The sequence below is a fragment of the Prionailurus bengalensis genome, chromosome A1 (assembly GCF_016509475.1).
Source record: "Prionailurus bengalensis isolate Pbe53 chromosome A1, Fcat_Pben_1.1_paternal_pri, whole genome shotgun sequence".
In the NCBI taxonomy this organism is placed as follows: domain Eukaryota; kingdom Metazoa; phylum Chordata; class Mammalia; order Carnivora; family Felidae; genus Prionailurus; species Prionailurus bengalensis.
The window spans coordinates 58626343-58643410 of record NC_057343.1 but is presented as its reverse complement, the minus strand read 5'-3'; positions in this window follow the sequence as shown (position 1 = coordinate 58643410).

The window sequence follows — 17068 nt, the reverse complement described above, 5'->3', positions numbered from 1 at the left end:
CTTTTATAAGTCATCTCCTAAAAATGGTATGGGAAAATCACTTTTAACCAATCCCTTGATGTCAGGAAGCCCCCATTGCATTAACCAATCATTGTAAAGGTTAAATAATTTTCTCATTTCTACTGTATATCCATTCTGTAACTTCATGCCCCTGAGCTTCATATCTATTTTTATTTTTGAAAGCTCCCAGTTTATGAACTGTTCTTACATGCACAATAAATTCTTACTAAACACTATTTATGGATTTGGTGGGTTTAATTTTGCTACTTCTGGATTTTGGGCAAATATTTCTCTCAACATGTTTTTAACATAGAAGAAAACAATTACATTAAACAGGTATTATAAAATAATTGTTCAGGCTTTATAACAGAAGCATATAAATGTTACCCAATCACAAGTTCAAGAGAATGGAATAGTGGATTGGTAGAGTTGACTATTAAATATCGTTTTTGTTAACTAGTAAAGAAAACAGAATAGAGAAGTAGCCAAATTATACTTCCATTGCTAATGTTTCCACCAAATGGATTGTAAGAGCGATTGTGTCTTGAAGTGGTTTGGCTCCTTTATATTCAAGATCAGGCCCTCAAAGAATGCAGGTTTTCTTTTTTTTTTTTTTTATTTCAGTCTGTGGTGACCTATTTAAATTGATAAAAATCTGCATGACTGTGGGCTTTTCCTTATCTAATTCAATAGCTCTTGTAAAAGTGCAGAGAAGGTAGCAATTTGCATTTAACTGGGTGAGAATAGAACAATAAATTTTGAAAATTAAAATATGATTATTACCATAACAATTTTTAATGGATAGACTAAAAGTAAACTACACATGAATAAGTATTAAGTTTCTGACATTCATTATGAAGTACATTAAATCTCTTAAAATAGAGATAAATGATAAAGATAGAAGATGAAACATTACATTCTATAGCTATACCACCCTGAATGCTCCTGATCTTGTCTGATATTGGAAGCTAAGCAGGGTCGAGCCTGGTTAGTACCTGGATTGAGAAGGTGGAACATTACTACCTAGAACAAAAAGCAATGAAGAATAAATAACAACAATAAAAATATATCCCTCACATAAGAGTGCCAAAAAAGCAGACTCAATAGATTGGGGCGGGAAGGATAGTAGAATAAATAGTAGAAAAAAAGTTTTGAATAAATGTAGACAGGTGTTGGACATTATAAAAATCACTGAGATGCACTGCTTAAAAAAAAAAAAGTAATTGGGGCTCAGTGGCTCAGTCGGTTGAGTGTCTGACTTCGGCTCAGGTCATATCTCGCGGTCCATGAGTTTGAGCCCTGTGTCAGGCTCTGTGTTGACAGCTCAGAGCCTGGAGCCTGCTTCAGATTCTGTGTCTCCCTCTCTCTCTGCCCCTCCCCCGCTCATGCTCTGTCTCTCCCTCTCTCTCTCTGTCAAAAATAAATAAACATTAAAAAAAAAACCCAGTAACTTGAAGAAAATGAGAACCAGAGGCCAAAAGACTATAATTAGCAAAGCAAAGTAGTTAAGTGGAAAGAAATATACAGGACTGCAAAGACAAGATTGAGCATTTATTGCTATTATTATTTCATATTATATTATTTTATTGATAATAATCTTAATTTTTGAGCAGTTTGAAATATACAGAAAAATTGAGCACAGTTCCTCCTATATACCCTCCAAACCATACACACTTTCTTCTATTACTAAAATCTGACATTTAGCATGGCACATTTGTTGCAATGGATGAACCTATATTGATACATTATTATTAACTACTCCATATTTTATTCAGATTTCTTTACTTTTTACCTAATGTCTTTTTTCTGTTCCAGGATCCTATCCAGGATACCACATTGCATTTAGTTTTTAAGTCACCATCATCTCTTGGCTTACAGCACCAGCTTCATAAGAGGTTTCTCTGCCTTCACCAATTCTGTTTCTGCTCCATTATTCTAATATCATTTTTTTTATTATTGACTATCTCTCTCCTCTATTAGAAATAACATGGCAACCACAGTATGTCTCCCAAGCGCTTTGAATAATGGTGTGACACCTTGGCATTCAGTATTAGTCTAATCCCTCTCAATAACTAGTATCTTATTTTGAACTTCTTTTCAAATTCATGGATATTCGTTATGCAATTTCACACTGTTGGCTCCAACATTTGTGGCCATAGCTTTCTGTTAGTCACATCCATTCAATCTGTTTTGTTATCGTCAATCTACAAATTTCCACTACCTTTAAAGTTTCTCTGCACATATTCTAATTCTCTCTGCTTGGCCTAGCCATCAAGATGATTTGTGGTTTCACATTCAGCCAAGCTTTTTACTATGCTTCAAATTAATTCAATCTTTTCTCTTAATTTTAGTCAACTCAGCCTTGTCTAAAATCTTGCTTTGATGTTGAGATAGTGGTGTCTAAAGTTTTAATTTAATTAAGTGAGACACAGATACCATAATAAAGCTTTGCCCATTAATTTATTTTATTGTTTACATAAAAATTTTTTTTAACGTTTATTTATTTTTGAGAGAGAGACAGAGCGTGAGTGGGGTCAGGGCAGAGAGAGAGGGAGACACAGAATCCGAAGCAGCCTCCAGGTTCCAAGCTGTCAGCACAGAGCCTGATGAGGGGGCTTGAACACATGAACTATGAGATCATGACCTGAGCTGAAGTCGGACACTTAACTGACTGAGCCACCCAGCTGCCCCAATTTTATTGTTCATGTTTAAGATGTAAGCATTTTAAAGCAATGGGGCTTTAGGATTTTTCATGCCATGCTGATGTCTTGCATTTTGAAGACTAGCATCTGAAACAAAACAGGAAAAGTCTTTGGCCACAAAAACTAATTGAGATGGCTCCACTTGATAGAAGAAAATGCCTCTCAGTAAAGAACAATCTTAGTTGGGGCGCCTGGGTGGCGCAGTCCGTTAAGTGTCCGACTTCAGCCAGGTCACGATCTCGCGGTCCGTGAGTTCGAGCCCCGCGTCGGGCTCTGGGCTGATGGCTCAGAGCCTGGAGCCTGTTTCCGATTCTATGTCTCCCTCTCTCTCTGCCCCTCCCCCGTTCATGCTCTGTCTCTCTCTGTCCCAAAAATAAATAAACGTTGAAAAAAAAATTAAAAAAAAAAGAACAATCTTAGTATATCAGACTCTACATTAATTTCTTGATTTGCAGTGCACCATCCCACTTTGTAAAATTGCTACGATTAGTGTCACAAATTCATGGTATGTTCACACTTTCCAAGGCTGATAGACATTCCATTAGTGTGCATGAACTGTAGGCTCAGCATGCTTCTTATTGATAATAAACCTTTTGAAAATGAAATGACTATTTTTGACAAAGTACAATGAAGCAGAAAATGGGCAGATGCCATAGATTGTATAATCAGTACAAGGAAGATTCTAGCTAGCATTCATAATACATCAAACAGACCGATGGGGTATTTAGTGGTTAACTCCAATGTAATGACAATTGCAAGCCATCTGTCTTGAAAGCCAGTAACACATAGGTCTACTGCTGACCCAGGTGAATTAGAAAAAAGACACTTGGATAGTTAAGTAATAGATTATACTTCAAAGCAAGAATAAATTACTAATAAACTACATAAAATTTATTTTTAATTTTACAGGATGACAACAGTTACATATAAGAGATTACAATCCAGCAGCAGTTAGCAAGTTTCAAAGTATTTGGTTCAATGATTTATATAATAGTTTTCCAGCCAACTTTTAGAGGGTACTTTTTTGTGTGTGCTTAGAAAATACTACAATATTTCCTTTGCAAACTTATACTATCAGACTAAAGCTTCTATTTTTAATAATAGCATATTTTAAATCTTTTAAGGTAGCATATTAAGTGGCATTAATTTTAGAGCCATTAAGTCAAAAGTTTTTACTATTCTTCGTTTTCTAATTTTCCTGTTTTTCATCTTTTAACAAATATTGGCTACATCCAAAATGTCTGATGTAATTTTCTTTTATCAATGTTACTATGCAATTTTATAATTTAAAATTGAAATGTGAAATTGTATGCAAGGATCAAAGCCTTGAGATGACATACTGATTTTTATACTAGATTCCCTCTATTAGTTTCCTAGGGCTGCCATAACAAAATACCACAAATTAGGCGGCTTATAATATAGAAAGTAATTGTCTGAAAAGGCTCAGCAAAGCCATCTTCCCACTAAAGGCCCTAGGAAAAAAAATGTTCCATCTTTCTCCCTTAGTTTTGGGTCGCCTCAAGCATTCCTTTGCTTGTAGAAGCATCATTCCAATTTTCTGTCTTTACATGATTTTTCCTGTGTATCTCCACACCACCTCCTCTCTCTCTGTGTGTGTGCCCATATTTCCCCAATTTGAAAATATAGCTATTGTATTGGATTAGGGACCATCCTATTTACCTCATCTTAAACTGGTTAAATCTATGACTCTGATACCAAAAAATCTATGACTCTCATATTCTGAGGGACTCCAGTTAAAACTTCTCATATTTTTGGCAGACCACAATTCAACCTATAGTATTGCTCAAGTTGGAGTTTCATTTCTTCCACTTACCATTTCCCTAAGCAAGTTATACAGTCTTTACCTCCATTTCCTTATATGTAGACTTGCTGTGAGGAATAAAGGTGCTAATATCCACTGTGGACACACAGTGATATTAAAATATTGGCTGTTGTTACTCTTGCCCAGTTACAATCCATTTTCTTATTTCAAGGATTTTTTAGTATTTAGTTTCTTAAATTAATATTTCATTCTTTTACAGCAGGTTGGAAGGATGTTCAACTTTGTCACTTAGGGGTAGACAACCTCATGAGTTACAGTGTTTTTCCAGGAAGTGTTAGAAACAATGACACAGTGTATCCTGACCTAGTCAACCACCAGGCCAGGCTGGGTCCTACATTGTAGGCAGATTAGTTTCAGATCTAGTTTCAGATAGCTTCTTACTATGTTGTGACATGTGGTCTTAGAATCACTCCAGTATTCTAATAATGAGACCAACAGATTAGAAATCTGGTCATATTTAGCTCCCTTTCAGAAATGTCATTGACTTATAGAAATGGACCAACAGAACTGATGGGAAAGGACATTATTCAGTCCAGAACGACACTAGAACCTTATATAAATGTAAAATTATGTGATACAAAAATAACATGATTTTAAATAATACTCATTTCGTAAGAGTCTTCCCTCAGAAAACAAACACCAAAATGAATACATTTCCTAACTGAACTGAACTAATAAAACAGTTCTTCCTAGTGTAAAGAAAGTATGCCTGAATTTATTAGCCATATTGAATTGAAATATCTACATTGCAATTTATAACTTCCAAGAGTTAAAAACATGACTCATAAAATATATAAAATAAGCATATGCCAATATTTTTTTCTCACTAATGGAGGAACTTTAGAGGATACTAAAGCTAATTCAAAAGACAATTCAAAAGAAACTGAAGAAAATATTCTGGAAGAAAGTTTCTAGTTTAGGTAACAAAACTGGTTATGTCCTATAGAGCAACAACACTATATATTTGGGGCTATCTTTTTTACTAAATATAAATGATGCTTTTCCACATATGGATGCAAATATAAAGTAAAATTAGAGACAAAGTTACTTATTTTTATTATATATTCTGCTGATATAACAATACAAAGATTAATTACATTTTACCAAATAACTCTTTCATTAATTTACCTTGGAATAGACATTACACTTACAAAAAATAAAAGGGCAAAAAAACCCCAACAAATAATAATCTATGATATTAAAATCTATGCATTATTATTTTAAGTCCCATTCTTTCCTTCAATCTATATGGACTCTACATAGCATATGACTGTGCTCTACATGTGGTGCAGTTGATATCAATTAGGACAAATTACATTTAAGGATAGTTCAATATAAACAGACAGGTTTATACTTAAACCTATAAGTGAGTAAATAATGAAGAAAACCTTTTCAATTGTTCAAATTAATCAATATATAATTTTCTTAGGTATTTTCTATATCAAATATTAAATTAAAAATATGAATTTCTAATTTACCACTATGCATTGACTATGATCTTCATTAGTAGAGTTGAACTTATTTCTAGTTAAAGCCAGACAGTAGTGAAAGGTATTAGTTATGATGATAACTAATGATTATTTTAATCATTTTTAACCACAAATCCTTATATATAAGTAAAACCATGTTTCTTTTGAAAGAAAAGCTAACATATATTGGGCATCCACTGCTGGTATGTTGATGCTACACATGAATCCTGTTATTTTATAATATATTCTATTTGAGTCCAGATACTTCCTATTTATTTTCTTATAATAGTTCAGAAATGGATTTGTAGGTTGGGACATGTTAAATATGAATTAATCAAGTTAATAATGAATCAAGATTACTTTAGTACAAATACATATTTTAAAAATCAAGCTGATTTCTCTTTGAAACCATTTTTTTAAAGTGAGAGGCAAGGCCATTTTATTTTTATTTTTTTAAATATTTATTTATTTTGAGAGAGAGAAAGAGTATGAGCAGGGGAGGAGTGGAGAGAGAGGGAGACAGAAAATCCCAAGCAGGCTCCATGCTGTCAGTGCAGAGCCCAATACAGAGTTTGATCCCACTAACTGTAAGATCATAACCTGAGCCGAAATCAAGATTGGATGCTTAACCAACTGAACCACCCAGGTGCCCTGAATCCAAATATTTTATATTAATTTAACCCTTTTCTCTTGTCCTTTCTTCTGTAGACAAGATTTTTCATTAGCAAAGTTTATATATAGGATACACTTCCTTCAAAAATTAAAGTTTATAATTAAGGAATTTAAATGGCATGTTTAGGATATAATTTAAATACAGATGTCTTCCAGATTGGAGCAAATATTGAGAATGCTCAATAAATCAAGAAGGCATACCTTTGAAATTGGTGAACATTGATTTTCTGAGCACAGAAACCAGTAGAGCAGTAGAAACAATGAAGATATTAAAACAAAAGAAAGCAGAATTTAGGTAATTTAGCCTACACAAAAATTAAAAAAAAATTTTTTTTTCAACGTTTATTTATTTATTTTTTGGGACAGAGAGAGACAGAGCATGAATGGGGGAGGGGCAGAGAGAGAGGGAGACATAGAATCGGAAACAGGCTCCAGGCTCTGAGCCATCAGCCCAGAGCCTGACGCGGGGCTCGAACTCATGGACCGCGAGATCGTGACCTGGCTGAAGTCGGACGCTTAACCGACTGCGCCACCCAGTCGCCCCTACACAAAAATTTAAATCTTTCTTCTTAATTAAATGATTTTAGAATATAAAAATTGCTAACTAAATGAAAAAGATTAATTGAAAAAATATCTAAAGTGTTATTTTTTTTTAGTTTGGAAAATAACTAGTGTAATATCGCCTCGCTGATATGTACCTAAACTGACACATTTAATTCTATTTTGGAAAAGTAAACAACCCAAACCAGCAGATTAATTTCTAAATTAAATACATTGGATATAAAGTTACAACTATGTATCTAATATATAAATATTATATATGAAGTGTTTTAATTTCAGAATTAAGTTATAAGGACATATTCTGACTTGTTATTCTCATTTTACTGGCATTCATTGTGACAGATTTTCTTGATAATTACCATACAGATTGCAAACCATAATAAAAATATATTTAGGATAACAGAAATCCCTACAAATAATTATATGTTTTATGAATTTATTTTTATGATAAGCAATTAAGTTAATGGGGTGTTGATTATTCATTATGTAAAGCATACTCAGTAACAATATTTTCATGCCTTTATTAATGACATTCACATGTCAAATGAACATTGAGAGAATGAGAGATAGTCTCTGTTCTCATGTCACATTCTTTCTGGAGTGTATTGATAGTCAATGGACAAGTTCGTGTTTATTAGATTTAATAGAATATAATTAAACTATATTCTACTTACATAATTAAAGAAAAATAAAGATTTGTCCATATCTTTAAGTGGAGAAAGTAATAGGTTCCATTGCATCCTCTATATGAAATATGTTCTTACTATATGTTTAAATGGTTCACACACTTCCAATTAAAGTGTGATACACCTACTCCTTTCTGTGAAATGCAGAATGCCATGACCCACCTTAGACCTATTGATTCAGAGTATACATTTTAACAAGATGTGCAGTGACTCCTATGTACATTCAATTTGAGAAACACCAGAATATGCAATAACTTAAACTGTTGCTTTTATAAACAACAGCGTCATTTTCCACATTCTTGATTTTCAATTAAGCCTTCCTGTTGGGTGAAAATGATAAAAGGGACTCCCAGTTTTATTTTGAGCCTTGGAACTTTCTTTTGCATTAGTGTAGTAAGTAGAAAACCTAATGTTTGCCTTTCTTTAGTTTTAAACTTCTCCCAATATATGGAAAGGAGTTAGGCGCTTTACATCATACCACTGAACTTGCTTGTGATCAAAATAAGATAGAATGAAAATAACCAAACACAATTATATCAAGATTGAAAACAGGTGAGTGAAAAAAATGTTCTAATGTTTTTAGATTGCTTTTGAAAAGGGAAAAGTTAGTGATAACATTATATTATATAACCTTGTTAATTTAATTACCCATATTGAAATAACTAGATTAACCAATAAAATGATAGTTATAGTTTTTCATTTAGTTAAAAAAATTACACAAAAATTATTTGAAAAAAATCAACCAATCCAAAAGAAAAAAGGAAAAGTAAGGGAGGGAAAACAAACAGAAAGTGAGTGCCAAATAAGAAGTAAAAAATAAAATGGTTGATAACTCCAAATACCAGTAATTTAAATAAATACAAGCGGACTAGTGATATAATATGAAGAAAATATTACAATACAGAAATTAAAAAAAAATAAATTACAGCTATTTGAAGGAGACACCAAAACAATAAATAAGTAAATTTCAAAGCTATTCCAAAAAATTTGAAGCACGTAAAATGTACATAACACTTCCAGTATGCGATAAAGCTTTAGAAGAAAGAAGATCATTACAAATAATAAAATGTTTAATTCAGCAATTCATATAAATATGAATTTTTACAGGCCTAATAATATAACCTCAATATATATATATATACACACATATATAAAAATAATTTACATCATATATATGTATAATATATTACCATATTTATGTATATGTGATTTAATACCTTCATTTTATTATTTAGTAGGTCTAAAACAAAGTGTCAGTAAGGGCAGACAAGATTTGAAATATTCAATTAATAAGCTGATTGAATTGATAATTCAATCAATAATGATATCCCAAGGGCACCTCGGTGGCTCAGTTGGTTGAGCTTCAAACTTCTGCTCAGGTCATGATCTAATGGTTTGTGAGTTTCAGCCCCATGTTGGGCTTGCTGCTGTTAGCACAGAGCAGGCTTCAGATCCTCTGTCCCTTTCTCTCTGCCCCTCCCCCACTTGTGCTCTCTCAGAAACAAATAAAACATCAGAAAAAAAAAAGATATTTTAAGTACAGAGTACACAGAACTTTTAAAGTATGCCCAACACATTTGTGAAAATTGAGCATGTAATTTATTTTAAAGGAATCCCAATCCAATTATAAAAGACTGTTATTAAATTTCTTTTTTAACGTTTATTCACTTTTGAGAGACAGAGACAGAGACAGAGCACAAGTGGGGGAGGAACAGAGAGAGGGAGACACAGAATCTGAAGCAGGCTCCAGGCTCTGAGCTGTCAGCACAGAGTCCAATGCAGGGCTGGAACTCACTGACTGGGCGATCATGGCCTGAACTGAAGTTGGATGCCCAACCGACTGAGCCACCCAGGCTCCCCAAAGATTGTTATTATATCCAACCTATTTTTTTTATCACAATGCAAATAATTTATACATTAAGTTAGATAAATCCTATTCTATAATAAGAAATAGCTAATAGTAAAATGAAAAATAAAACTAGATATTAGAAAATATAGAAATATTCAAAATAAAATTTAAAATATTTTTAAAAATGTATGTCCTAGATAAGCAAAGTATCATTTTATCATTCACTTCCTGCATATACACATCTTTCCTTAGATGATGGCTTCTTTGTTACCCTGTGATTTCAGCTAGTTAAATCCAAGACAATTTATGAATTTTTAGTTTTTCCATATTCTTTTTTTGTAAGAGTTAATCACTCTTTTGGGGTTCCTGGGTGGCTCAGTTGGTTAAGCATCTGGCTCTTGACTTCGGCTCAGGTCATGATCTCATGGATCCTGGATTCGAGCCCCGTATCAGGCTCTGTACTAACAGTGGGGAGCTTACTTGGGATTCTCTCTCTCTCTCTCTCTCTCTCTCTCTCTCTGTCCCTCACTCACTCACACACTCTGTCTCTCCCTCTCTCAAAATAAATAAATAAGCTTAAAAAATGTTAATTACTCTTTCTAGCTTTATCTCCAGTGAATAATGAACAATACTCTTTTTTAATGGAGATAAACTGTCAGATAACTGACATATAACATTGCATAAGTTTAAGGTGTATAACATGTTGATTTGATAATTTACATACTGGAATATGATTACCACCATAGCATTATCAAACACCTCTATCATCTCTATTGTAGTGTTATCTAACATCTCTATCACCTCTAACTATGGCCATAGAAGCACTCCTAACATGAGTAGGGGTGAAAGGAGGAATCAAAGAGCTGAGTACTATAGAGGTATATAAAATTAGCTGAGCCCATTTAGTTAGAATCTAGTGAGGTCTTAGAAATGTCTGTTCCAGGCCTATAGGCATAGGGTGGCAGCAGAGAAATCTAGCAAACACCAAATCTTCAAAAAAAAAAAAACAAACAAACAAACAAAAAACACACAAAGATTATGAAGGAGAAGTGGATTTAAAATTAAAAGTTCAAGGGTGCCTAGATGGCCCTCCCCTCCTCTCTCTCTCTTCAAAATAAATCAATAAACTTCAAAAATTTTAAAATAAATTAAATTAAAAGCTCCTATAGTAAGGCTGCCAATTAGCCTGCATAAAGGAGACCAGACTCTTAGGAAGATGCGGGGCGGGGGGGGGGGGGGGGGGGGGGGGCGGGGGGGGAGATAGCAAGAATACATGTTTCATGGCTGAAACTTAGGGACTGACCTTATTCAAGAGGTATGTGCAAACAGTTTAGGAAGAGGACCATTCAGATCACCCATCAACCAAGCAGATAAGCTGACAAAAAAAAAAAATCGGGAAGAATTTTAAAGCTTCTGTGGAACAATGTAGACAGGTCAATGGACTGATACAAGGCCGTTACCTGCAATTGATACAGAGTATTATAGGAACAAGACAAACTAAGGCAAAAATAAGATTTGGGCCTAAATTCTTTTATCCCAAGGTTGAGCCCCAAGGATCTCTGAACTTAATACTGAAACTTACATGGCTGTGATTTTTTATTTTGTGTCTGGAATGCCCTTCTTGTTCTTTTGTCAGCCTTTATGGTTTATGGGGATATTCTGGATATTCATCACATGGACTGGTTGGGATGAATTCTTTGGTACCTCTACCTTCATAAAGGTCAGCCAAAATATACAGCCCCAAAAAGCTTATATTCCTAGATGTTTCCAATTGGAAAATTGAAACTAGATTGTAGAACAGGCAAAGACAACTTACTTGGTCATTTCATAATGTTTTATATAGGCCAAAGTGCTACACAATATTATCTTCAAATTTTATAACCCAATCTTCCCTGTGGAAGCCGCATGAGGCTGTCTGGCCTCAGGGTAGGGTAGACGATTGAGGTTTAAACATGAAAAAGGCCAACAATGTTTCAGAAATGCCTAATATCATAAGAGCACTGGAATAAATCACTTCTAGTATTGGATTTGTATGCATCTGTGGATATTGCTCATGTGACCTTTATCATACCTCTTAGGCTTGCCTTCCCTTGGAGAAAAATGCAGTATGCTTTTACTCTCTGAACATTACAGAAATAGTCATCTGTGGGTTAAATTAATAGTAGCATAATGTGAACTGTTCATAGCATGCAAATATTTCATTATGATAATGATATTTTGCCGCAAGTTTACACTGAAAAAACTTGTTTGAATTGCATATTTCTTTGAATATTATTACTCAGTGAGGCCAGAATGAGAAAAGTAGCAAAGACTTTGCCTGTCCAGGCCTGTTTTGAGTTCTGTGTATTCTGAAGCATACAGAGACATTTCACAGAGTGTTATGAATACATTTTGATCTGCAGCTACCAATGACAATAAAGAATTCTCAATGTTGAATTGGATTTATAGACCCTGGATATCCTACATCTGGAATTTTACTCTGGCCTCTATCCCAAATCATCAGACAAAAGGCCCAAACTGACTGGGAACCTTAATATAAACAAAGCATAAGAGCAGTGAAAGTAGCAATAAAATAAGTCTTGACATGAGAAATTATGCCTTTTCAAGACTCCATGGAATTAAAAATATCCATAACCAACATCACATCTTATCTTAACCTTTTATGAGAAGATCCTCTTGGAAACTCTACTGAAACTTATGCACACAGAGTTCAGGATTAGAGAACTTCCTTCAACTGTTAAATATCAAATGTGTAGTCCGTTTGTTGGCCCACACAAAAACATTATTTTACAGTCTTACTGGAAAAAAAAGTCATGAATCTTCAACTTTACATTATTACTTTGCAGTAGAATATGTGTGAACCAAGTTGAATGTAAGACAAGCTCTCAGGGGTTCCATTTTGGTACAGAAACAGCACTTTCAGTTAAGAAATGATTCTTATCTAAGACAATTTAGTCATCTCTGGCCAGCTGGCCATCCATGTATTACACACAGAGACTGACATACTCTTTTGTCCCAACTGCTGGTGCAACGGGTGGGAGACTCTCTACAACATTTGTAGATAAAAGAAAACATGGGAAAATTCAAATGAATGCCAAGTTATCAACCATAATGATGGTAAACCACTGCTAGCCTGAAACATTGAATGCTCTAAGCCCTGGACTGGGAATCAGCTATGGCTCCTAGCTGTAAAGCACACTATCATGAATTGGACAAAAATATGTCTTTACTCATATTTATAAGCCATCACTAATTGAACCATCTAATAGCGGACTACAAATGCATATATCTGTATGAGTTGCCTCCCTAAAAAACAAAAACAAAAACAAAAAAAAAAAACAGGTATAGCAATTCAACCATGGACTTATTCCTTATGTTTATGTATTTCATACTCATAGGAAGCAATTCTATAAAAAGGAAACAAAGAACTTGTAGGAGGTATACCCCAAACCACCAACCATTTCTTCCTATTCAAAGAAGGTCCCTAAAAGACAAGTTGGTTCAGCCATCCTTAACTTCTTAAAAAGTTATATGGTACTTGGTTACATGGCACATGGGGCCCCTGTGTGGCTCAGTTGGTTAAGTGTCTGACTTTCTCTCAGGTCATGACCTCACGGTCTGTGAGTTAGAGTCCCGCATGGGGCTCTGTGCTGACAGCTCAGAGCCTGGAGCCTGCTTTGGATTCTGTGTCTCCCTCTCTCTCTGCCCCTCCCCCACTCACACTGTGTCTCTGTCTCTCAAAAAATAAATAAACTTTACAAAAAAAAAGGTACATGGCCATATTTTTCTCTCATTTGTCTGAACTTACAGACATCCAGGAATCAGGGGGTAGGAAAAAGGAGAAATTAAGGAGAAGAGTCTAAGACTGTACCTTCTTGAAATAGCCCACCTCCTCAGAGGACAGGCACATTACTCTTCATTTTTTTTTAAATTTTTTTTCAACGTTTATTTATTTTTGGGGGGACAGAGAGAGACAGAGCATGAACGGGGGAGGGGCAGAGAGAGAGGGAGACACAGAATCGGAAACAGGCTCCAGGCTCTGAGCCATCAGCCCAGAGCCTGACGCGGGGCTCGAACTCCCAGACCGCGAGATCGTGACCTGGCTGAAGTCGGAGGCTTAACAGACTGCCCATTCTTCATTTTTATTGTACCTGCTTTACTGTACCACAGCAACCTATGCATGGACTGGTTCATTTAGCCTATATTGAAGGTACAGGATATGTGACCTTAGAGACTGACTTTGATTTAGGTGATACTGGGGACTTGTATTACCTTCCCAGGGCTGCTCTAATAAACTGCCATAAACTGCTTGGCTTAAAACAACTGCAATTTATCCTCTCACAGTTCTGGAGGTTAGAAATCCAAAATCAAAATGTCAGCAGGGTCATGCTCTCTTCCCTAGCTTCTGTTGGTTGCCAGAAATCTTTGGCATTTCTCAGTTTGCAGAGACATAATTCTAATCACTGTCTTAGTATTCTCATGGCCTCTTTCCTCCATGTGTCTGTGCCTGCACATGATGTTCTCCTATCTTTCTGTTTCTGTGTCTCTTTTGCTCTTATAAAGACAAAAGTATTATTGGATTAAAGGCCCATGCTGCTCCAATATAACCTCATTGTAAGCTTGCATCTTAATTACAATCTGAAGACCCCATTTACACAAAAGACACATCCATAGGTACTTGTGATTAGGACTTTAACACATCTTTTGGGGGAACACCATTTAGCCCCATATAATCCCCCTTCCACTAGTCCCAGAGTGCAACTATAATGGAAATTTTTTAGCTGTGGGGACTTGATAGTAGACAATCTCCATCATTGTCCTTAACTTAGTAACATTCATCAAAACATTTTCAAATCTTAAAACATGAGTCATTAACTGGAAAAAGAATAATCATAGAGCATCACTATGAATAGGAAAAAGCTCTAACACTGCTATTGTTGCATCTACTTATATGTGGTAGAGTAGAGCAATACAAATAAATAGTTAAATACAATAAATAGTTACAATAAAAATAAAATTCACCTTTGAAATGCTTTGCTCTAAAGTGGGTATCATACTTTAATTAGTAAATGACATTTAAAAGCATAGTAACTTTAAATAATAAAACCTCAAACTTTTAGGTCTAATCCTGCTTTCTTTTTCTTTTCTCCACAATCTGAGATGTGTGCAGGGCTATAAATATAGAGAAACAAAATACATGAATTGTCACTATGTATTCACTTCAGTGAGACACAGAAAATATCAGAAGCAAAATCAGTAGAAAATATGTGTCCTTTCACAGAATCTACAAAATAAAACAAATAAAAACAGAAACAGACTGATAAATACAGAGAATAAAGTGGTGGTTTCTTGAAAGATGACCTGATTTTGTATTTCATATGAATTGTAAAGGAGTTAATATGTGTTTAGCATGTTTTGAAAATCTTCAATATGTCTCACCATATCTATTCTCCACCCTGGTCTGCACTCTGATAGACTGATCTATAAGGACTATCTCAACAGACCTCCTTAGCATTGGACTTCCAGCTGATTTTCCTCAATGGGAGGAACGTGCATGAGATTTCAGGATGGAGCTGAGGCAGTTCAGAATGTTGGTTAGCCAGTCATTTCAGGCCACCTGTGAGTAACTGTAACCATTACCAATGTCACAGCTTTCAGGGGACCGTCTCTATACAACTACTCTCTCTAGGTTACTACTCCTTCCCCTTCATATCTGGGAAGTTCTCAGCTGCACTTAAACATTTTGGATCCCTAAATTCTGACCACTTTTTTAATTAGTCCCTTTATTAAACTTCCATCATAATCAAGTTTGATGCATAATCTGTTTCTTGCTGAGCCCTGACAGATCTGTTCGAAATATTTTTTTCACAGACATTGGAAAAAAATTATTTTCCTGTTTAAATAAGTTTTAAGTAGAAAAATAATACTAATGTATGTTATTACATTTTTAAAAATGGTGAGCACATATTTTAAATTGTTTAAAATATGTAAGTTAGCTATATTTCAACTTTAATTTGTATGTTTCCAACTTTATGTAATTGCACCACTTACTCATTTTATATCATCTGCATCTTAACTATTTGTGTTCCCTAATATTCTTTCCTTGACGTCATCATTTTATTTCATATAGCATCTTTTTTTTAATATTCAGTCATGCACAGTTTCTAGTACTGGAACCAAAATTTCTGGAGTAGTGACTCCTTTGTTTTACACCAAATAAGAAATCTTATCTGAAAATTAGAAATATTTCTTTATGACTCTATACCCTAAGATTTAGAAATTGTCCAAATTAGTATTATCATAGGATTCAGAATTCTAACTATTTATTATTGCTTTTATTCAGTCCCCTTCTATAAAACAATATGAACTGGATTGTTTAGAGTGTTTTACTAGGCTCCTCACAATCTTCACATAAATCAAATCCAAGATTCTTTTATGATATTTATGGGTAAGATAAGACTCTTGGCTGATACAATAGCATTGACAGGATTGATTTTTTTTCTTTTCAGTTGAATCTTATTTTAGCTTTAGAAGATGTCCTGGTTTTTCAATATATACAAATAGCATGTTATGGTAATCATATGAGGAAACTTGACTGATTATTATTTTTATTTATTTATTTGTTTTATTTTTTAATTTAGAAAGAGAGAGAGAGAGAGAGAGAGTGCATGGTGCACAAGCGGGAGAGGGGAACAGGGAGAGAGAAAGAGAATCTCAAGTAGGCTCCATGCTCAGTGCTGAGCCTGATGCAGGGCTCAGTCCCACAACCTTGGGATCATGACCTGAGCTGAAATCAGGAGTCGGACACTCAACTGGCTCAAGCCAATCAGGTGCCTCTTGACTAATTGAACTCAAACAGAATTTCTCATGTTATGTGTCCATAATAGTCTAGCATATTGTGGGCATGTTGTCTTAGATTTACTTCTTTGCTAAGAAATGTAGAACAGATAAGAAAAAATGAGATAAAAAAATTGGGGAAGAATAGCCCAGATTTAATAAAAAATGGCAATGTTCAAATGACATTTGAAATATATACAAACTATGATTTTTAATACACAAAATCACATGTAACTATTTCAATTATAAAAATCATACGTAAAGCTTTATTAAATATACTCAAACAATTGATATCCCCTAAAAAAAGGCTTAGGTCTGCTATCAACACTGAACTATGAGAGGAGGATCTGATACTAAACATTGTGTAGCTAAAAATATGGAAGGCCAGATGTTATGCATCCCAGGCATTACAAGGAGCTTTGTGGCAGAAATATTATACTTGAAGCTTT